The sequence below is a fragment of the Delphinus delphis genome, chromosome 4 (genome assembly GCF_949987515.2).
Source record: "Delphinus delphis chromosome 4, mDelDel1.2, whole genome shotgun sequence".
NCBI classification, from domain to species: domain Eukaryota; kingdom Metazoa; phylum Chordata; class Mammalia; order Artiodactyla; family Delphinidae; genus Delphinus; species Delphinus delphis.
In genome coordinates, this window is record NC_082686.1 from 115,781,275 (window position 1) to 115,804,094 (window position 22,820).

General features: G+C 42.0%; 1 protein-coding gene across 4 annotated transcripts in view; it reads right to left on the reverse strand.

Moving 5' to 3' along the window:
- The window catches only part of PIK3CB (phosphatidylinositol-4,5-bisphosphate 3-kinase catalytic subunit beta), a 189,783-nt gene extending 178,553 nt beyond the window's left edge, over window positions 1-11,230 (reverse strand). For 2 of the 4 annotated variants that reach the window (XM_060011329.1, XM_060011330.1), the window contains exon 1: window positions 11,046-11,230. The gene's annotated coding sequence lies outside the window, so the exon portion shown is untranslated. Of the gene's footprint in view, window positions 1-10,826; window positions 10,932-11,045 lie in introns of those variants that run through there. The other 2 variants (XM_060011331.1, XM_060011333.1) reach the window with 2 other exon arrangements.
- Window positions 11,231-22,820: the final 11,590 nt, after the last annotated feature.

The following is a 22,820-nucleotide window of genomic DNA, read 5'->3' on the forward strand; positions in this document are numbered from 1 at the left end:
TAAATGAATTTAAAATAGTGATTAGCTCAAAACAATTATTATGGAATTTATAAGATAGGATTTTCCTGTTCTAAGTGCTTGCATTTTATTTTGTAAAATAATACACAATTTGGGAAATAATGTTAAAGGCGAACTGGGTAACTAAAATAACATTTGTGAGTCACTGAGATTACTGTCGACAGAAAAAAGTTCAGACTTCTAAGAGGGAAAAGTGACCCACCTGCCCCAATTTGAGCCCACTCACGGCTTGTCTATGGGAAGAGGCATACTCAGTAAGAGCTCAACTCTTCAGCTGTAAAGAAAATAATCACAAATCCCCCATTTGCAGATTGGACGTGCTGTCATAATGGCTTATAATGGCATCACAACCAGAAACTTGCCTGAAACAAGTTAACTGGGCTCCAGAGTTAGAAAGAAAACCTCCATTGTGTCCTATGCATCTCCTTCTATGTGTCTGAGTACTACTAATGGTAGATGTAATGTTAATGCTCACATTCCTTTCTCCTGTGAATATGAAAAAAAAGGCCAAATAGTATTAATGCTTCTCAATTCACTATTTTTTTAAGTTAAGGGATTAACAACTGTAGTCTATTGGTTCATTTATTCAAAGTAAATTTATGAAAAAAAAAGTAAATTTATGTCTAACTTCCTCTATTCCCAATAATTTAGGATCAAGCTTAGCAACATGTTTTAATATACCACCCAAACAAATTTCCTAAGCAGAAGAGGAAAAAAAAAACGTGTTTTCTTATTTTAAAACTCTGTAGGGCTTCCCTGGTGGCGCAGTGGTTGAGAGTCCGCCTGCTGATGCAGGGGACACGGGTTCGTGCCCCGGTCCGGGAAGATCCCACATGCCGCGGAGCGGCTGGGCCCGTGAGCCATGGCCGCTGAGCCTGCGCGTCCGGAGCCTGTGCTCCGCAAGGGGAGAGGCCACAACAGTGAGAGGCCCGCGTACCGCAAAAAAAAAAAAAAAAAAAAAAAAATCTGTAGAGATGATCTACACAAGCGGACTAGGACCTCTAACTATACAAAGTCATACATTAAGTATTTTTGTTACTTACACATATATGACAAACCACAAAACCACAGTCCAATTGTAAAGCCAAGGGAAAAGAAAAAGCTCATCTTACATTCAAAACAAAGGTATGGGACTTCCCTGGTGGTCCAGTGGGTAAGACTCCGCAATCCCAATGCAGCGGGCCGGGGTTTGATCCCTGGTCAGGGAACTAGATCCCGCATGCCTGCCACAACTAAGAGTTCACATGACACAACTAAGAAGCCCACATGCCCCAACTAAAGATCCCGCATGCTGCAACTAAGACCCGGTGGAACCAAAATAAATAAATAAATTTTTTTTTTAAGGTACACTATATCACATAACTAATTCATTGTTTAACTCTTAACTCTAATCCATAAAACAGGACTATACACATAAAAACTTGTTTAAGAGTAGTGAGTGAAAGTTAATGCTTAAATGATTAGAAAATTGCTTCCTGTTTTCAAATACCCAGGTACTGTAAAATGAAGGTGGTGATTATTACACTAAAAAGCAACACTTTAAACTTATATAATCTCAGGCTTCCCTGGTGGCACAGTGGTTAAGAATCTGCCTGCCAATGCAGGAGACACAGGTTTGAGCCCTGGTCTGGGAAGATCTCACATGCCGCGGAGCAACTAAGCCCATGCGCCACAACTACTGAGCCTGCACTCTAGAGCCCACGAGCCACAACTACGGAAGCCCACACGCCTAGAGCCCATGGTCCGCAACAAGAGAAGCCACCACAATGAGAAGCCCACGCGCCACAATGAAAAGTAGCCCCTGCTCACCACAACTAGAGAAAGCCCGCGCACAGCAACGAAGACCCAACACAGCCAAAAATAATTAATTAAAAAAATAAGAAAGGAAAGAGCCCTCTTCAAAAAAAAGAAAAAAATATATATATATATAGTCTCTTTCAACCTTCCTCTGAAGGACCTAACAAATAAAAAAACTATTGAGGCAATCAGCTATAAGCATAAATTCTACCCCAGTGTTCACAGCAACATTATTTACAATAGCCAAGATATGGAAGCAACCTAAGTGTCCATAAACAAATGAGTGGATACAGAAGAATGGTGTATATATATATATACAATGGATTACTACACCGTTATAAATAAAAAGAACAAAATTTTGCCATTTGTAACAACATGGATGGATATCGAGGATATTATGTTAAGTGAAATAAGTCAGAAAGAGAAAGACATACTGTATGATAACACTTATATGTGGAATATAAAAATTAAAACAAACTAGTGAATATAAGAAAAAAGACTTACAGATATAGAGAACAAACTAGTGGTTACTAGTATGGAGAGGGAAGGGGGGAGGAGCAAGATGGGGTAGGGCAGCGGCCCCCAAACCTTTTGGCACCAGGGACCAGTTTCGTGGAAGACAATTTTTCCACGGCCAGGGCAGGGACGGGGGTGGGGGGCAGGAGGGGGTTCAGGTCATAATGCAAAAGATGCTTTAGGTAGTAATGCAAGCCATGGGGAGCGGCAGATGAAGCTTTGCTCGCTCACCTGCCACTCATCTCCTGCGGTGCAGCCCAGTTCCTAACAGGCCTTGGACCACTACCGGTCTGTGGCCTGGGGGTTGGGGACTCCTGGGGTAGGGTATTAAGAGGTACAAACTACTATGTATAAAATAAATAAGCTACAAGAGAACATTGTACAAGACAGGGAATATTTTATAATAACTATAAATGGAGTATAACCTTTAAAAATTGTGAATCACTACGTTGTACACCTGAAACATATAATATTGTAAATAACCTATTCCTCAAAAAAAATAAATTTAAAAATAAATAAATAAGCAAAAGCATAAATTCTACAGTCATACAGACCGGAGTTCAAAACCTGACTCTCCTACTTAAAAGCTGTGTGCCACCTGGCATGTTAACTTCCCAAAGCTTCAGTTTACTCATCTCTTTTTTTTTTTAATAAATTTATTTATTTATGGCTGCATTGGGTCTTTGTTACTGTGTGCAGGTTTTCTCTAGTTGCGGCGAGCGGGGGCTACTTTTTGTTGCGCTGTGTGGGCTTCTCATTGCAGTGGCCTCTCTTGTGGAGCACGGGCTCTAGGCACAGGCTTCAGTAGTTGTGGCACGTGGGCCCAGCAGCCGTGGTTCGCGAGCTCAGTAGTTGCGGCACACGGGCTTACCTGCTACGTGGCATGTGGGATCTTCCCGGACCAGGGCTCGAACCCGGAACCCCTGCGTTGGCAGGCGGACTCTCAACCACTGTGCCACCAGGGGAGCCCTCCTCATCTCTTAAATGAGGATATCATTAGTACCTTCATTACAAGTTTGTTATGAAGATAAAATGAATAATGCACAAAGAGGAGTTAGCATAATCTGACACACAGGTGAGCATTCAATAATGTTAACTTTGGTTATAGTTTAATCCTATATAGTAAATCACACAGAGGAGTTTTTCTAATAGGCTATATTGACAGTCACAGCTTTAAATGACAAAAGAACATATTGATAAAAGGAAGCAGGTAACAATAGAATACATAGAATTAAAGAAGTCACTGATTAAAAAATAATTGCCTGGCTCTCAAGGAGAAGATAGTGAATTCTTCATAAGTTAAAGGTAAAACAATTGTTACTGGTTGGTACAGCAATATATAGTTCTCTATAACACACACACACACACACACACACACACACACACACACAGTAGACATTCCTTGTAGGTAGAATGAGAATCTAAAACCCAGAAGCCTCTCAGTTAGGGAAAATTTTAATAATTTAATAATGGAATGTTGAGTAAAGTACATCAAGAGTTAAGAACTAATGATTTCCAATGAAAATGTGAAATTTCCACAGCCACCAAAAGAACAAAAATAAAATAATTATAATTGATCATAACATTGTCCAAAATCAACAACCATCTTCTATGGATGTTTCCTTAGGCTCACAGTGCAAAAAACAAGTGTGTTAAGAGAATTCCAGTTGGTTTTCCCCAGGACATGCCTCTAATAATTAACTACAATGAATCTCATTGGAGGAATGATGTCCATGTAGCTGATAAACATGGAACCTAACTTTTGAAAATATACAACTGCAGAAATAAGTTTTAAATAAATTTGTGTTCAGATAACATAAGGGCAGCAATTTGTATTGATTTATAAAGTCAGAGGAAAACACTGATTTTAATAGTATGATATCTAAATACAAGATCTACACTAAATCAGTAGTTCAAGAATAAGCAATTTTAAATGACCATATTTCAACTATTTAATAGAAATTAGTTACTGTGTAACTACATGTAAGTAACATGTCAGAGGTAGTAAATAGCGGCCTGGCTACAAGAAATGAGCACCTCTATTTCAAATAGGTCTTCATTTTAACTCCTATGAAAATGTTTAACAGGTTAAGTGATTAAATAAACATTAAAGAGAACTTCAAATTGCAGTAAATTTATAATTCTGACAATCTGCAATACTCATTTAAATCACAAAAGCTCAATCATTTAAGCTAGCAAAGTACAAATGTCTCAAAATGGAGTTTGGCCTCTTGTTGACAGTCACCTCAAATTTCTTCCAGTGGCTCAGCAGGTAAGGAATTCATGGAATTCAGGGCTTCAAGGTCTAGTAAGCATTACTAAACCTTACTGGTTAAACCATCCAGTCAACACCAAGTTATGTGGGGCAATGCCTGTAGATTATCTAACTCCTTTGTCCCTTCCCACATATTCTCTACTTCATAACTACCATTACTTCTAAACGGTACAAAGAGGTAAACATGAAATTGGTAAATATTATAAATTAGTTATTAGAAATGCAAAGAAAAACTATGGTCAGGAATGTGGTTAAACTGCAGTTTAAATAAAGCTTCTGGATTACCCATGGATTTCTTTTAATCCACATAATCCTCCTCCTGAAGGCATGGATAATCAGGTTCGCATTTCCATTGAAGGCAAATGAGCATTTGCCCGGTGGTCTCCCAAGTAGCCAGAGCAGCAGGAGACAAGCTACAGGGTCAGGGATGCAGCAGTCCCTCCAGGGTTTGCAGTAGGGGATTGTGAGCTGCTGACCTGTGCTCTAACAATACCACAACACAGGGGACTGCCAGATTAACTTTATTTTGGCGGTAAATTCCCCCTATTAAAGGCTCAACCGATAATAACCTCAGCTGACCTACTTTAAATAATCAAGAAAATAAGGAAATATACATTCTTGGTGAAGAAGCGAGGAAAGATAGATCATGGAGCCAGGACTCAGGGGAAGGATGTGTAAATTTTTTGAGGAAATGAGGGAATTTCTAAATTATTGACTGCTTTAGGCTGGAAAAAAGTTAAACGAATAATGGAAAGCTACCTTTGCAATACACCATAGCTATAAAGATAGCACATCTTTCCCTCAAACCCTAGGAGAGTTGAATACCTGAAACAACTAAGTGCTGGAATAAAATGGATAGTCTAGCAGAGGTGACAATGCTAGAGAGAGAGAAGAGAGAAAAGCTGAGACTTCATAACATAATCCTTGGCAAAATTAATCTCCAGTTTACCCTAGCTCACCCTGCGATTGCAGTAAATGGGATTCTGGGTTTACCAAAGACACATGAGAAGATATGTTATGCCATCCTTTATGATTTTATCACAGACTTCGCCTCCAAATTTCTTTGTTAGATGCTCCCTATTGTAACTTGACATCATGGGATTTGCCTCACTTGACAGGTTCCAGAAGTTATACAATAATTTTTTTTTAATTTAAAGCCTCCATCTACAAAGTTTATTGCTTTATTGCATGTAAACCCGTTATGTTGAAGACTGGAATTCTTTCATTTATATTTCTAAAAGAAAACCAACAATTAGGTTGATCAATTATCCACTTATTCCAAGTTCTAACATATTCTATGCATGAGAGACTTTCCCTTTAAAAAAACAAATAAATCCAGGGAATTCGCTGGCGGTCCAGTGGTTAGGACTCTGCGCTTTCACTGCCAAGGGCCTGGGTTCAACCCTTGGTCAGGCAACTAAGACCCTACAAGCCGCGTGGTGGCCAAAAAATAAAAAAATAATTCCAAGTGTTAAAAATGAAGGGGAGGCTGACCGCAAACGGGTAACATGAGGGAATTCTTTGGGGTGTTGGAATTATTCTGTACATTGTTAATGGTGGTAATAGTTACAAGAATCTAGGCATGTGTTAAAACTCATAGGACTGTACATGAAAAAGTTTTTGTAAAATTTTAATATTCAAGGTCACTCTCCTTTTAGAAATGCCTTTTTTATTAAAAAAAAAAAAAACTATCAACTCAGAAAAAGAAAGGTCTAAATTAGAGATACGCAATCTGCATTATCAGAGCAACTGGTAGGTAACACACTATACACACCCAACCATACATCTAATACCTTTCATTTTTCCTCTCTCAACTGGAAGCTTGTGACTCAGGATTATTTAACCTGGAGATGATAACATAAAGGTTACCATGGAATATATGAGAGAACAACTTAAAAAGGAAGTACACCAGTTTAGAATCACTCCAAAGGGTAAAGCTGGACCCAGTGGCTGGAAAATACAGGAAGCCAGACTTTGATTATGAGAAAGCAGAAAGGCCTCTTCAAGAAAGGATAGTATCCTTTCACACAAGGTGTCCCAGCAGACATCAAACTACCAAAAGCACACAGGCACTCCTTAGAAAAATAGCCCATACAAATCAGGCAGCGGAGAGAAGGCAGAGGGAAAAAAAAAGTGTCAAAATTTGGAGAGGGAGATGAGAAGGTAAAAGGAGTGAGAAGCAAAGTTGCCCCACACAAGCCTGAAAATCTATAATATTCTCCTTTATCTTCCTTTTCTTCTTCTCTTCTACTAAATTTCCAGTATTGTTCTTCTAGCCTAGGATTTCCTTCTCCAACGTATCTTTTTCCTATTATCTACTCTGACAATGGAATTCTACACCTTGATTTTTCCATACCCTTCTTTCTTCACAAACCTACTAGATAGTCTTTGGGGCTTCAGTCTCAGGCAGGGGGAAAATCCTAAATTATTTGCCTCTTTCTACAACATGACAAGGCTTGAAAGTGAGCAGTTAGCAGAAGCCAAATGATAGGCACTTATCTCTCCAAGATATGGTTAAGATATGATAACTGAATCAAATGGTTCAGAGGATATTTACATAAATGCACACAAGGGGGGGGGCTCAGATTTTTAAAAAATAATGTAATTGAAATAAATAAACACACCTGTTCTCTGTAAAAATTGCAACTGCTACCCTATAGGATTTGGTATGCAATACTGGATTAAACTACCACATTCTATAGAACCAGTCCCCTCCAGTCAAGACCAAAATTCAACGCTTCTAAAGAACAAAACAAGGCTGGAAAACTTGTATGGCTTCTTATTCACAAAAATACTAATGATCCAGTATACAATGAACAAAATCCACATTTGTTTTTGTTATTAACGGCTTGATGTCTAAATGCTTAGCCTTTTCAGGAGGTACAGTACCTTAATGAAGACTGAGAAAGTAAGGAATAGAATAACTAATAGAATAGAATTAACAGAATAACTAATAGAATAACTCTAGGCCCTGTGATCACTTCCTCATTTGCACAAATCTGGGACCAAAAAAGGGTCAAGTGTGTTCAGTACATGTTATACTTGGAATCGGAAGATTTTATAATGTATTTCATTCACACATTCATTCATTCAACATTAGTTAAATTTTCCAGACACTGTTTTGGTTACTGAGAATACCCCAGGGAAGACCAAGTCCCTTCCATCAGAGAGTTTATAATATGTTGGAGGGAAAAGACCATAAACAAACAAGAAAATAAGGAAGACAATTAGCTGATAATGCAGGTAGAGTTTGGACTTACTTTTTAGTGCAATAAGAAGCCCCTGGAGCAGGAGAGTAAGTAAAGATCACTCTGACTGCTGTCTGAAAATGGACTGTAGGAGAGCAAGGCCAGAGGCAAGGAGACTAGTTAGGAAGCTACTACCTAGGAAAAACTGGGGTGGTGACAATAAAAAATAAAGTGAAGTAGGGACTTCCCTGGTGGTCCAGTGGTTAAGAATCCATCTTGCAATGCAGGGGACGCTGGTTCAATCCGTGGTCAGGGGAACTAAGATCCCACATGCCACGGGGCAGCTAAGCCCACACTCTGCAGCTACTGAGCCCATGTGCCACAACTAAGACCCGATACAGCCAAAAAGTAAATAAATATTTTTTAAAAATGAAAAATAAAGTGAAGTAAATATATTCAGGATACATTTTGGAGGCAAAATCAACAGGGTTTGCTGAAGGACTGGTTGTGTGGGGAAGTGGGGGAGGAGTGAGGCAAAGCGTTGAATTAAGGATGACCACCAGACTTTTCACTTAAGTAGGTGGAACAGGGGGGTAGAGGGGTGCGCTTATGAAATGCAGACTGCTGGGGAAGGAACAGGTTGAAGAATGGAAATCAAGAGCTCCACTTTGAACACGTCAAGTTTAAGATAGACAAATGAAGTGAAGATATGTAGGCAGGTAGAAGAAATGTGAAGTTCAGAACTGGAGACAAAAATCTGAGAGTCAACAGCACGGTGACAGTATTTAAACCACAGGACTTGATGAGATCACTCAGAGAGAATACAGGTAGAAAAAAGTAGAGGGATGGGCTTGGACACCCTTAGGCATTAGGATGTTCTGAATTCACAAAGAGAAGGAAAAGTCAACAAAAGAGATAGAGAAACAGAGTGAAGAGAAGGAAAACCATAAAAGTGGAGTATCCTGGAAGGTTCCTTTATATAATATGATACTCTAATCCACCACCACCCTCCCATCCTGCTGGCCACACACTCTCAAATTCTATAAACAAACAAAAAAAAAAACTGAGGCCCAGAAAGACTGGGTGACATCCCCAAAGTCTCAGCTACCTGGGACCCAGGACCAGGCCTAAGAGCCAAGGTGTGACTTCTGACCCCTAGCCTTTTCACAGTGGCTAGCAGCGCTTGTACTGTTGGGTTTACCAGTGAGACAACAGCGAAGGTTATAATCTAGTAAGAACACAATGAGACTACAAGGAAGAAGATAATTTAGATTACAAGGTTAATTTTTAATTTTTTTCTATGTATTTTGTTTACATTCACAAAGCAAGTTGGATCAAAAGCCTTTATGGATGAGTCTCTAAGAAAAGCAAGAAAAACAGACAAGAGGTGAAAAAAGACAATAAATCAAAACCCAACTCGATTTTCTCCACTTCTAAAAAACACTGTGGGTTTTCCCCAGTGGCGCAGTGGTTAAGAATCCGCCTGCCAATGCAGGCAACATGGGTTCGAGCCCTGGTCCGGGAAGATCCCACATGCTGCGGAGCAACTAAGCCCGTGGGCCACAACTACTGAGCCTGCACTCCAGAGCCCGAGAGCCACAACTACTGAGCCCGCCAGCCACAACTGCTGAAGCCCACGCGCCTAGAGCCCGTGCTCCACAACAAGAGAAGCCACCACAATGAGAAGCCCGCACACCGCAACGAAGAGTAGACCCCGCACGCCTCAACTAGAGAAAGCCCGCACACAGCAACGAAGACCCAACGCAGCCAAAAATAAAATTAAATTTAAAAAAAAAAAAAAAACCACTCTGAAGGTAGAAGACTCTCATTAGGATGTGAATCAGGGGTTGTACAAAAAAGTTTTTTGATTTCAGTCATTTTTGCTTTAGTGAATACAATCCCAGTTTTAAAGCTTAAGATTTTTACTTTGTTCCACACTTGCCTCTGGAACTAGGTTAAGATCTTTATCCTGACCACCCTTTCCTATGCTACTTTATCATGACTTAAGCAGTTCTGCTTTTACCATAAAAATCTTACAGTGTAACCTAAAAATCCCCAAATGATTAATGAACTGCTGAGAATTCTGACTCGTTGGAGATGATTTTATTAGGAATCATATTTCCAAACACCCATTCAGTGCTTCAAAATAAGTACTCATCTAATTTAACTATGATGACTTCACCAGAAATAACACTGCCCACGATGATGTTTACAAAAGCACTCGTCACTCCCTTCGTATGTAGCAATGCAAAAAAAGGAGTCTGTTTCCGTATTCTTCTCTGTTTATACTCTGTAACAAGTGACAGTTTAAGTGTCACTTAAGATTATTTAAACAGCAAAGCACTTCAAGTTTGATATGTCCCACCACCTTGCATCTGAAGCGAATCCTAAAACTCAGTGTTTTATTTAAACAGCAATTCCCACTCGGTACCTGAGACAGGTATTCCAAGGCAGCCTTAGAAAAAAAAAAAAGAGACTCCAACATTCTAGGATGAGGCTATAGGATTCGTATTTTGGCCACTGTTAAGATAACAGGCTCCTGTATTAAACAACTCCAGTGGAGGTTACTGCAACATCAAAGCGCTTCGGAAATACATGCCCCCGAAAAGTACACCCGCAGCCAAGAATCGGCAATAGCTAACAAGGGAAGATGCTGCAGCAGAGTTACTCTTAACAGCCTACCACTGACCAAGCACTCGTTTTTCGGTCATGTACATCATCCTGTCCTAGCTACACAACAACCCTGTGAAGTACGTATAATTATTCCCACTAACAAATCCGGATACTCTGGCCCAAGGCCCCAGGGCTGCTCAGTGGCGGCGCCGGGATTTGAAAACACGACCCTATCCCAACAGTCCAGGATCCCCGCCCCTAAAATACACCCTGCGCAAAAAGGTATCTGAGGATCAGGAGCTCGCGGGTGTCCGCAAAGACACAAGGGGCGAGGACGCCGCCTCTCCCCAGACGCCCCTCAGGAACGCAACCCAAAGGGCCGCGTCCCTGCCGCCCGGAGGCCGGGGAGAGCCGCTCACCTTGGAGAGCCCCGGGAGGGCCGCAGGCTAGCGAGGCACCCCGCGGGCCGGCGTCCTCCGCGTCGGCAGGAAGCGCGGAGCGGCCACTCAGTCGCCGGCGCCGCAGGCTGTGGCGGGCAAGAGCGCGCCGCCGGCCCGCGCGGGGGCACCTCAGAGGCCCGCCGCGACCGCGCCGCCCCTCAGCCGCGCCGCATCCGGGTCCCGCTCCACTGCACTCACCTGCCCGGCGCTCCGCCGCCGCCGCCGCCGCCGCCGCCGCCGGCTCTCGGCTCCAGGGGCGCAGTTAGCAGCCCAGGCCACCGCGACCGTCCAGCTGCGGCGCTCCCATGCCCGTCTCTCTCAGTCGCCACCCGCCTGCCCCGCGCGGCGCTACACCAGCCCGTCGCCCACGGCCATGGCCAGCTCCGCCGCCGCCGCACCGACCGACGGAGCACGCGCGCGCCGCCGACGGAGCGCGCGCGCGCGCGCCCGCCCGCCTCAAGGGCCCGCCTCCCAGCAGCCCTCGCTCCGCCCCGCGAGCCGCTCCGGCCAATACCAGGTCTGCGGGCTGGGCGGGGCAGAGTTGGTCGCGGCTGGGAGGGGAACCGCCGCCTAGTCCTCTCCGGTTGGTGCCTGCTGGGCGGCTGAACCGCCGCCTAGATTTCTCCAGCTGCCCGACCAGCAGCGGTGCTGCTGTGCGGCAGCTCCTCTTTGAGGCTCCCGGAGGACTCGGAATCGGGAATCCCCAGCAAGCCGCTTTCAGGAGAGACCCACCACCTGCCCCGGCCTTCGTAGCCGCCTCCGAGAGATTTCTCTGTTCCTGGTTTCCTTGCCGGCCTTCTCTTCACAGCCACTCTCCCCAGTTCTGCGACTCTGAACTGATATCTCGGTTCCTGGGCCCTACACTGTGCTTTTCCCTCTCCCCCTGTGTCACTCCTCTTCTGGGGGTGGGGCCGCTAGGTCGGCTGACCCACAGCTGGCCCTTCAATGCCTGCACTGGTTATAAAGCAAAAGTCTAGCATTCCAAGCCCAAGATTCTTTTTCTGTGTGTTCATTTTTGCGATAATTAACATTTATCTGAAGAGGCTTACAGTTTACCCAGCCCTGTTCGCATACCTTATCTCCTGTTATCTTTTGACCTCAACCGGGAAATCTCATGGTCCTCTTTCTTAATGGCACACTTCAATTTCACTTACTGAAAACCAAAAATTTAACTTATTGTAAAGATACTATATTGTAAGGTTATTGTAACTTATTGCTACTGTAATAGCTCAGGCAAATAGTTGAGTAGTCTGGGATGGAATCTCAAGTAAACCTAATATAAAGCAAAGGTGGCAAACAAGCCTGTGATAAAAGAATAGTTTATTTGATCAAGGATCCTGATTTAATTGACTATTCATAATAAATCTAGAGCCATACCATATTCAAAAATACGTTCCAGAAGAGTTAGACTTAAAAATATACAAAACAAAGACTTAGAGGAAATTTTTTAAAGAATAGTAATATAACTTTAGCGAGGGGAAACTTTAAGCAAGACAGGAAGCTCAGAATCATCAAAGAAAAAAAATTTTCTACCTAAATATTTTGAAAGTTTTGCATAACATCACACTAAGACAAGTTAAAACAAAAAACAATAGACGGAATAGAACTGCACAAAACATATGGCAAACATTATATCTCTAACATAAAAGAGTCTATTGAGAAAGCAAATTAAAACAGTAATCCATTTTTCACTCATTAGACTGGCAAACATTAACAAGACCAATCGATACATAGGAAACAAGCTCTGATGGGAGTGTAAATGCCACAAACTTTCTAGGAGTAATCTGAGAATACCTATTTAAATTTAAAATACATATACCTATCCATTGACCCAAAAATGCATTAACTCTGCCCTATAGAAAAACTAAAGAAAATACTCATTGTAAGGATGGATCCAAGGATGCTGTGGTGGGTTGAATGTTGGCCCTCCAAAAGAAGCCCACCTGGAACCTGTGAGCATAGCCTTATTTGGGAAAAGGATCTTTACAGATGTAATTAAGTTAAGGATCTTGAAATGAGATCATCCTAGATTTGGGGTGGGCCCTAAATCCAATAACAGGCATCCTTTCAAGAGAAAGGCAGAGAAAGATTTGAGATAGAGACACAGAGATAAAGGGGATGTGAAGAATGAGGCAGTTGGGAATGATGCATGTACAAGCTAAAGAATGCCGAGGATTGCTGGCAGCTACCAGAAGCTAGGAGGGGGCCACAGAACAGGTTTGCAGAGCCTGCTAACATATTGATTTCAGACTTGAAACTCCAAATCCGGGAAAGAATCAATTTCTGTTATTTTAAGCCCCTCAGTTTGTGGTTACCACAGGAAACTAACACAGATGCTTATTGTGTTACATGAAGTGCAAAACAAACACAAACAAACTAGGAACAATGTGATTGTCCACAGGTAATGGAATATATGAACCAAGTGTACTCCCTCCATACTCTGCAATATTATACACTGATCAATGATGAAAATTAGTTAGACCTATCTGTATTGACCTAGAGGGATGTCCTTGATATATTGCTAAAGTGGAAAATGCAAACTGAAAATGCAGACTGAAGAGGGATAAAGAGTGGTATGATCCTGTTAGTATATTGCTGACCATTTATAGATATATCCATGGGGGCATAGAGAAAGGGATTGAAGAATTTACACTAGGCTGATCACATTGGATAGCTCAGAGGGCTGAAATGTCTTTATAGATATTTGATATCTTACTGTTAAAACCATTGTTTGGGGGATATCAGGATATATGTATACATATAGCTGATTCACTTTGCTGTACAGCAGAAAGCAACACAACATTGTAAAGCAATTATACTCCAATAAAGATGTGAAAAAAATTCTATGTATTATGCATTTAATAAATACAGCTTTAAAGAAAAAAAATACTTGTGACTAGTTTTTAAATCATGATTAAAGTGGTGAACATAAAGAAAAGGTTCTATCTGTTCAATTTTAGAAGATTCAAATGTTCTCTACTTCCCCACTACTGAGTTCTGCGTTATACATTCAATGCATAATCTTTTGGTGTTTTTTATGGGGTGTTTTCCCCCTTTTTTCCTTCTTCTTACTTATGAGTACTTCCTTACTTCTGGGAATTTCCTAGGCTCACAAACATTTTTTATTTTTCCCTTTTAGAATTTGAGTGCTTCCTCTTCATTTTATAAGTAGTAAATATGCATGATTTGAAATCCAAAATGTACAACTGAACGTTCAGTAAAAGTCTCTCTCTCAGCTATTACTCGCTCTTCACAACCAAAGTTGTCAGCTTCTTGAGCATCTTTCCAGACGTATTGTATACATTTATAAGCAAGTACAGGTATATTTCTCCTTTTTTTTTTTTTTTTTTTTGCGATACGCGGGCCTCTCACTGTTGTGGCCTCTCCTGTCGCGGAGCACAGGCTCCGGACGCGCAGGCTCAGCGGCCATGGCTCACGGGCCCAGCCGCTCCGCGGCATGTGGGATCTTCCCGGACCGGGGCACGAACCCGTGTCCCCTGCATCGGCAGGCGGACTCTCAACCACTGCGCCACCAGGGAAGCCCTATTTCTCCATTTTTAACACATATGGAAGTGTTTGATTCATGCTTGGTTTTTTTTCCACATAATATCTATCAGGTTGTTTGATATCAGTGCTTATAGAGTTTATCTATTCTTTTACATTGTTACTGCTATACAGAATAGAAAAAACTGCCCACGTCATAAATTTTCACAAACGGAACACACCTGTGTAATTACTTCTCAAATCAATAGAGAACATGACAAATATCTCAGAACCCACTTGTGATCCCTTTCAGTCACTGCCCTACCCCCAGGGGGTTACCACAATCTTATCACTAGAGATTCCTTCTTCCTGTTTTTGAACTTTAATTAAACAGATTCATACAGTGTGTGCTCTTTTTGAGTTTGGCTTCTTTTGCCTTACATTTCCTCTACATTGTTTTGATATTCATACACTACTGTATATAACTGTATTTTGCTCATTCTTATTGTGATACAGTATTTCATTGTATCTGCATTTATTTTCAGGCTATATAATGTTCCATTGTAAGGATATATCAATACTATATTTATCTGGTCCCTTATTGATGAATATTTTTAGACTATTTCCAATTTTTTGATATACAAACAATGCTGCAATGAACAACCTTGAATTTATAACATTTTGTGCATATGCAAGTGTAACCACAGAATAAATCCTTAGAAGTAGAATTATTTGGTCAATAGGCATAGGTATTTGTAATTTTGAAGGATATTGCCAAATTGCCCTCTCTCTGGGATGTACCCTTTACACTCCCACCAGCAGAATACTTGAGAGCTTATTTTCTTAGAATTTTAGAGCTTGGAGCTTGGAGACTTAGAAATTACATTGTATAGCCTACTCACCTTACACAGGGAGAAATCTAAGCCCTTAAAGATGAAAAGCGTTGCACAGAGTCCTAGAACAAGTTACTTACCATCCCCAAATTCTGAAGGAGGATGCCTGGGTGCTCGTCTCCATATCAGAGAGAGCCAACAAAGCCTCAAACATCCTGTCCTGCCATAGCTATTGGCATGCACACACACACACACACACATCAAGGCCAGGAACCTTAGGAGAAAGGAGACAGAAAGTGAAAGGCAGTGGAGGACAGAGGGGACTCAGGGGGAACAAGACACATTCTCCTGGAAAGCAAAGTAAGATATATATAAGGCTTTGAAGGGAAATTCAATAAAACAATTACACACACAGGTGAGCACACACATACATACACACGGGTCATAACTGAATTATGTGACTGTATACAACTGTAAAAATAATGAGGCAGGGGCTTCCCTGGTGGCGCACTGGTTAAGAATCTGCCTGCCAATGCAGGGGACACAGGTTCGAGCCCTGGCCCAGAAAGATCCCCCATGCCACGGAGCAACAAAGCCCGTGCACCACAACTACTGAGCCTGCGCTCTGGAGCCTGTGAGCCACAACTGCTGAAGCCTGCACACCGCAACAAGAGAAGCCACCGCAATGAGAAGCTCACGCACCGCAACAAAGAGTAGCCCCCACTCACTGCAACTAGAGAAAGCCTGCGCACAGCAACAAAGACCCAACGCAGCCAAATATAAATAAATAAAATTAATAAATTTATTTTTTAAAAAAATAATAATGAGGTGTTTCTATATGAACTGATCTGGAACAATCTCCAAAATATTATTTAATGAAATAGGCAAGATGCAGAACAGTAAAGTCAGCTACGATTTGTATATGCATAGATTATTATCAGAAAGACAGAAGAAACTATCAGTGGTTGCCTGGGAAAAGGAGAACTAGAGGTTGGGAAACAAGAGTGGAAGGGAGAATTAATTTTTATGGTTATTGTCTTTTATGCTATTTGAAATTTTATCATGCTCACATATTGCCTATTATATAAATATAGATAGATAAATATATGTATAGAGAAAGCATATAAAAGAGTTGTAATTTAGCCAGAAGTTTGACCATCATTGAGTAAGGAGAGGCAAAAAACAAGAAAGGAAGGGGTGGAGCCCTAGTAAGGGAGCCAGTGAGGCAATGGGTGCACTAGAAGGACAGGAAGGACACTCAAGGACTAGCCTCGCAAATTGAGAATGCTTATCACACTGCATGTTAAGCGCAATTTGTCTTCAGCCTTATTAACTTGCAAGTCTAGAATGGTGTCATTCACTAAAGAAATATAAGTTGAATGTTGAAAAATAATAAATCAGGCACTTTTAAAACCAATTAGCTCTGGTATGCAGTGTTAGCTGGATCAAAGATTGTACCCCTGGTTCCCAAGAGGTTTGGGTGTGACTCTGCCTTGTGGAATGTGAGCTCTTTATCAACAAAGGCTCTGCTCTGTTTTTTGTTGTGGACAAGCCACCTGAAACTGCAGTTTAACCTGTTTCTATAAAAAAGGATGCAATGTAATTAAATTAACATTTTAAATAACCTGCTACCTTGAAGAGCTGGAACCCAGAAATTTCTGGCCCATTAAGAAGGCATCAGAGGCAGAAATGTCTCAAACTGGCCAGTGGCCTATTTGCAGTTTCACCCTGATTCACCCACTACTGAAATTTTATTGGAGAGCCTATACTCAGCTCCTGTGGTAGCTCACAGAGCCTTATATTTGCAAAATAAAGCCCTAACTTCAAAGGGAATTCCTTTAGCTAAAAAATGAGCTTCATTAGAGCCTTTTTTCCTTTAAGCAAACACCAAACCAAAGAGTTGACTTTACTTCTGCTTTTTAATCAAGTCAATATTTCAAAATGTAAGTAGAAGAGACAGTTTGACTTTTTGTAGCAACTTTAAAAAATATATTTAATTATTTATTTACTTATTTTGGCTGCTCTGGGTCTTAGCTGTGGCACGTGGGATCTTTGTTGCAGCATGGGGGATCTAGTTCCCCCGACCAGGAATGGAACCCGGGCCCCCTACGTTGGGAGCACAGAGTGTTACCCACTGGACCACCAGGGAAATCCCTGTAGCAAATTTTGATACTTCAGTCAAGCCGAGCTCACATGTCTAGAGCAGGATTGAAATATATATGCAAATGAATGGGGAAAATAGCAGGTACAGGATGGCTCTGGAAAACAGAAACCTGGATCGCCCAATTTGAAAGACTGGGGACAAGAGCAAAATGTGAAATGACTCCTCTAGTCCTCAATCCCCCAGACTGGTCAAGGGGTGGATAAATGTTTCTCTTACAAGGATCAAGATTTACACATTCTGGGGACTTCCCTGGTGGCACAGTGGTTAAGAATCCACCTGCCAAAGCAGGGGACACGGGTTCGAGCCCTGTCCGGAAAGATCCCACATGCCACAGAGCAACTAAGCCAGCAAGCCACAACTACTGAGCCTGTATGCCACAACTACTGAAGCCCGTGCTCCACAACAAGAGAAGCCACTGCAATGAGAAGCCCACGCACCGCAACAAAGAGTAGCCCACCACTCGCCACAACTAGAGTAAGCCCACGCACAGCAATGAAGACCCAACACAGCCAAAAATAAACAAATTTATTTTTTAAAAAAAAGATTTACATATTCAGAGGGTTCAGGGATGTTCCATCTGGACAGAACTTCCACAATGAAATCAGCAAGTTTTTGTCAATTGTCTCCTTAATAGATACCGAGAGAAATTCATAGAAGACAGTGTTTTTAAATTCCAATAATACACAGACTGCTTGGAGGGTTAAAAAAAAAAAAATTGTCCCAGACTCTTGAGAATATTCTCTTCTTCATTCACCAGCAACAGTCCCAGGCACTGGATAAATGGTGGTGATATGGGGGTGAGCAAAACAACATGATTCATACAGCATCTGCTGCAAAGGAAGAAACAGTCATTAATGAAGTCAGCTCATGATTAACTGCAAATTACACCTACATGCCATAAGGTGGGGGGGGGGGTGCCTGACACTTTGAAAGTAAGTAATAACGGAGGAATTTACTGAGAGGAGAAAGCAAGTTTCTCTAAGGAAGGGAAAACTTGCCTCAGTCTGAAGGAAGATGAGACCAGGCAAAGAGTGGAGGCCCAGAGTATCGCAATCAGAAAAAACAGCCAAGGCAAGGGTCCTTTGCACGGCCACTTGAAAAACCAAAAAGACGAGCTGGAGTGCAGGAAGCATGGTATTCTTGCCAAGTTGGTCCACTGAACCTGCGCCAGGATCCTAACCCAGGCCGAGACCCCTTGTCTCAGACAGGGAGGTTCTTTTTCCAACCAGATTCCCACAACCAATAACGAAACCTATACTGAGACTAGAAGAGCACAAACTTTATTCAATAGCCAGAAAATGGAGAAGCAGGAAACTAGTTCACAAATCAACTTCTCATTCCAATTCTGGTGGAGACACCAAATATATTGGAGGGTCAAAGTAAAAGGGAGGGACTTCCCTGGTGGCGCAGTGGTTAGGAATCCGCCTGCCAATGCGGGGGACACAGGTTCGAGCCCTGGTCCGGGAGGATCCCACATGCCGCGGAGCAACTGGGCCCGTGTGCCACAACTACTGAGCCTGTGCTTTAGAGCCCGCTTGCCACAACTGCTGAGGCGCACGTGCCTAGAGCCTGTGCTCCACAACAAGTGAGGCCACTGCAATGAGGGGCCAGGGCACTGCAATGACGAGTGGCCCCCATTCAACACAACTAGAGAAAGCCTGCGTACAGCAACGAAAACCCAATGCAGCCAATAAATAAATTAATTAATTTAAAAAAAAAGAGTCCACAGAATAGGCCTTAAAAAAAAAAAGTAAAATGGAGGGATTTGGAAAGAGTAGGAGGAATATTCATGAGTTATCCTAGAACAGGGGTGTGGTTTGGACCTGGAGTTGATCTGCAGATCTGCAGATCTCCTGCAGATCTCCTTTTCAGTCCTTGTGTGGGCTTTTCTGGTTGTGGTCATGGCAATTGTCAACTGTCATGGCCTGGTGGCTGTGTCATCATGCTACTGCATCACAATGAGCATATAATGAAGCTCAAGATCTACTGGAAGTCGAATCTTACACCATCTTAGGCCTGACCAGTTCTTGTTTTTTTCTCTTTGCATCTCCCTCCTGAAACTTAGATAAGAATAATTGGCTTGCATTTGAGGGAGGGGCAGGAGTATGATTCTGGGGCAACAGCCTTGGTAACAGTATGAGACCCTCAGGAGAGATTACCACCACGTGCTAATACTTCCAGTTCTCTTCCCCTGCAGAGCACTTGGGAGGACTGTACTTCCCTGCTCTCTTGAAGTTAGATGGAATCCTTACAGTTGAGCAGAGCCATAAGGCTTGCTTTGGCCAAGGAAATGTGAGCAGAAGTGGCATTTGCTACCTCTCAATGGAAGCATTTAAGAGATGGAGTGTGAGGGAATTCCCTGGCAGTCCAGTGGTTACGACTCTACACTCTCACTGATGAAGGCCTGAGTTCAATCCCTGGTCAGGAAACTAAAATTCCATAAGCTGCAGCATGGTCAGGAAAAAAAAAAAAAGAAGAGAGAGCAATGGAGTGTGTTTTTCTCCAGATCCTCTTTCCCACGTGCTGATGTAAAGGTACCACAAGAAAGGATCAGTGCTGTGGATCTTGGAGACAACACATGAAGGATGGCTACCTGGAGAGCTGACGGGAGCCAACTGAGTGTGAACTCGAAATAAACCTTCGCCATATCCAACCACTGAGATTTAGGAGTTGTTTGTAACTGCAGCAAACCTATATCTTACTGATATAGACCCAAATTTGAGAAACTCCACAAAGGAAACACATAACCCAAAGGAAGACCATTAAAATAATTCAAAATTTACACACTTTCTTTCATCTACAACTATATCTACATCTCATCTGCTTTCACGGACCTTTATTCAGTTATGAATTTCCATATCTAGCTTTTCAAAACTGCACCTGATTTGTACCATCTGATTTTCTGTATGATGTCATAAACATTGAAGACTGTTTTTTTCATTTTATAAAGCTGAATAGAAAACATTTATCACGTGCCTCTCTACTGTCTATTAACACCAAGCTAAGTATCTGAATTTGTTCATTTCACGTTCCTAATAGACCGAATGAAGGTCTATTATACGCATTTTCCAGATGAGAAAACTGAGGCTCAGCTGTACTTGTATCTCCTACCAGATTGTATATTCCTTGGAGACAGTGGATGGTATAGTGTTTATTTCTATACTTCCCACAGTTGACACAGGGCCTAGCTCTGAATGAGTCTTTAGCAAATGCATATTAGATCCCTTCACCCAAATCTACATAGCAAGTCCTGAAATAGGGATTCAAGCCCAATCTGTTCAGGACAATAGCCCCAGTTCCTTCCACACCACACTCACACCACCCCAGTCTCCCTGAGTTCTATTCCTCCAGGATCTTAATTAATTCAGTGATTTCTAGGAATATGCAGTTTATGGCCCAACCATATGTGGCAGCAAGAAAAAGGTTTTTTTAATTTTGTATTCAACTTTGAAAACCATTAAGTCAACTGTTTTTTTGTGTGTTTTTTTGCGGTACGCAGGCCTCTCACTGTTGTGGCCTGTCCCATTGCGGAGCACAGGCTCCGGATGCGCAGGCTCAGCGGCCATGGCTCATGGGCCCAGCTGCTCCGCGGCATGTGGGATCTTCCCGGACTGGGGCACGAACCCATGTCCCTTGCATCGGCAGGTGGACTCTCAACTGCTGCGCCACCAGGGAAGCCCAAGTCATCTGTTATTTGAAAAAGAAAGAATAGAGAAAACACACTTAACTGTGCATATGATTAAATGGCCTTGAGGATGTAACACAAGCCAACCAAAGCACAGAAACCCAGAGTTCACCCTACAAGAGCATCTTGAAATTGTGTCTCTACTTCCACTCTGGGTTTTTGAATGAGAATGAGCTTCCCATGTGTTATTTTCCAGTGATGACATGACAACATCTGGAGCTCTGGATTGATCTGAACAGGAAAGATACTATCTTATCACACTTCAGTCCAAGCAGCTTCATGCAAGTCTCCCAAAACTTTCTGACCCACCCTCTAGTAAAAGAAGCATTTTACTGCAACCCAGTTAGTAATACATAAGGAGGTGTGTGTATGTGTGTGTGCATTTATATTATACGCTGAAATAAAACTGTGATGGAATAACACCCTTATCATGTGTGATGCACTCTGATGTTTTCTAGGTCATTTCTATTTTCTATGCTATACTGTTTAAAAATTGTTTTAAATATGTTTTAAAAATTGTAGTTGCAATCCACCAAGTTAATTTCACCATCCATTTAGTCTTGCAATTTGAAAAACACTGGTCTAAGTTAGAGTGGGCATCATCAGAAAATCTACAAACAACAAATGCTGGAGAGGGTGTGGAGAAAGGGGACCCCTCTTGCACTGTTGGTGGGAATGTAAACTGATACAGCCACTATGGAGAACAGTATGGAGTTTCCTTAAAAAACTAAAAATAGAATTACCATATGACCCAGCAATCCCACTACTGGCACATACCCAGAGAAAAACCATAATTCAAAAAGACACATGCACCCCAATGTTCATTGCGGCACTCTTTACGATAGCCAGGTCATGGAAGCAACCTAAATGCCCATCGACAGACGAATGCATAAAGAAGATGTGGCACATATATACAATGGAATATTAGCCATAAAAAAGAATGAAATTGGGTCATTTGTAGAGACGTGGATGTATTAGAGACTGTCATACAGAGTAAAGTAAGTCAGAAAAAGAAAAACAAATATCGAATATTAACACATATATGTGGAACCTAGAAGAATAGTACAGATGAACCGGTTTGCAGGGCAGAAATAGAGACACAGATGTAGAGAACAAACATATGGACACCAAGGGGGGAAAGTGGCGGGGGGCTGGGGTGGGATGAACTGGGAGATTGGGATTGACATATATACACTAATATGTATAAAATAGATAACTAATAAGAACTGGCCATAAAAAAAAAATAAATTAAAGAAAAAAAGAAAAACACTGGTCTAATGGAGATATAGAAGTTGCTACTCCTTGAGTCAGGGATACATATATCTTATTTACCTGAATCTTTAGCACTTATCACACACCCCCTTTTATTTATTTATTTATTTCTGAATAAATGAAGGAGTGAATACCTACCATGTGCATCTGAACCAGGAGCTAGGAATGCAATCATGAGCAAAACTAAGAGGCAAAGCTGAGGGAATCCTTGCCCTGGTGGAGCTTACTGAGGGAGACAGACTTTCAACCAAAATGAAATTAAATTAAAAATAATCTTTTAGGGACTTCCCTGGTGGTCCAGTGGTAAAGAATCTGCCTTCCAATGCAGGCGACGCGGGTTCGATGCTTGGCCAGGGAACTAAGATCCTACATGCCGTGGGGCAACTATGCCCACACACCACACTTACAGAGCCCATGTGCCCTGGAGCCTGCGCGCCACAACTAGAGAAGAGAAAACCCGCACTCCATAACTAGAGAGAGGCCCGCGCGCCGCAGAGAAGAGCCTGTGCACTGCAACAAAAAACGATCCCGCGTGC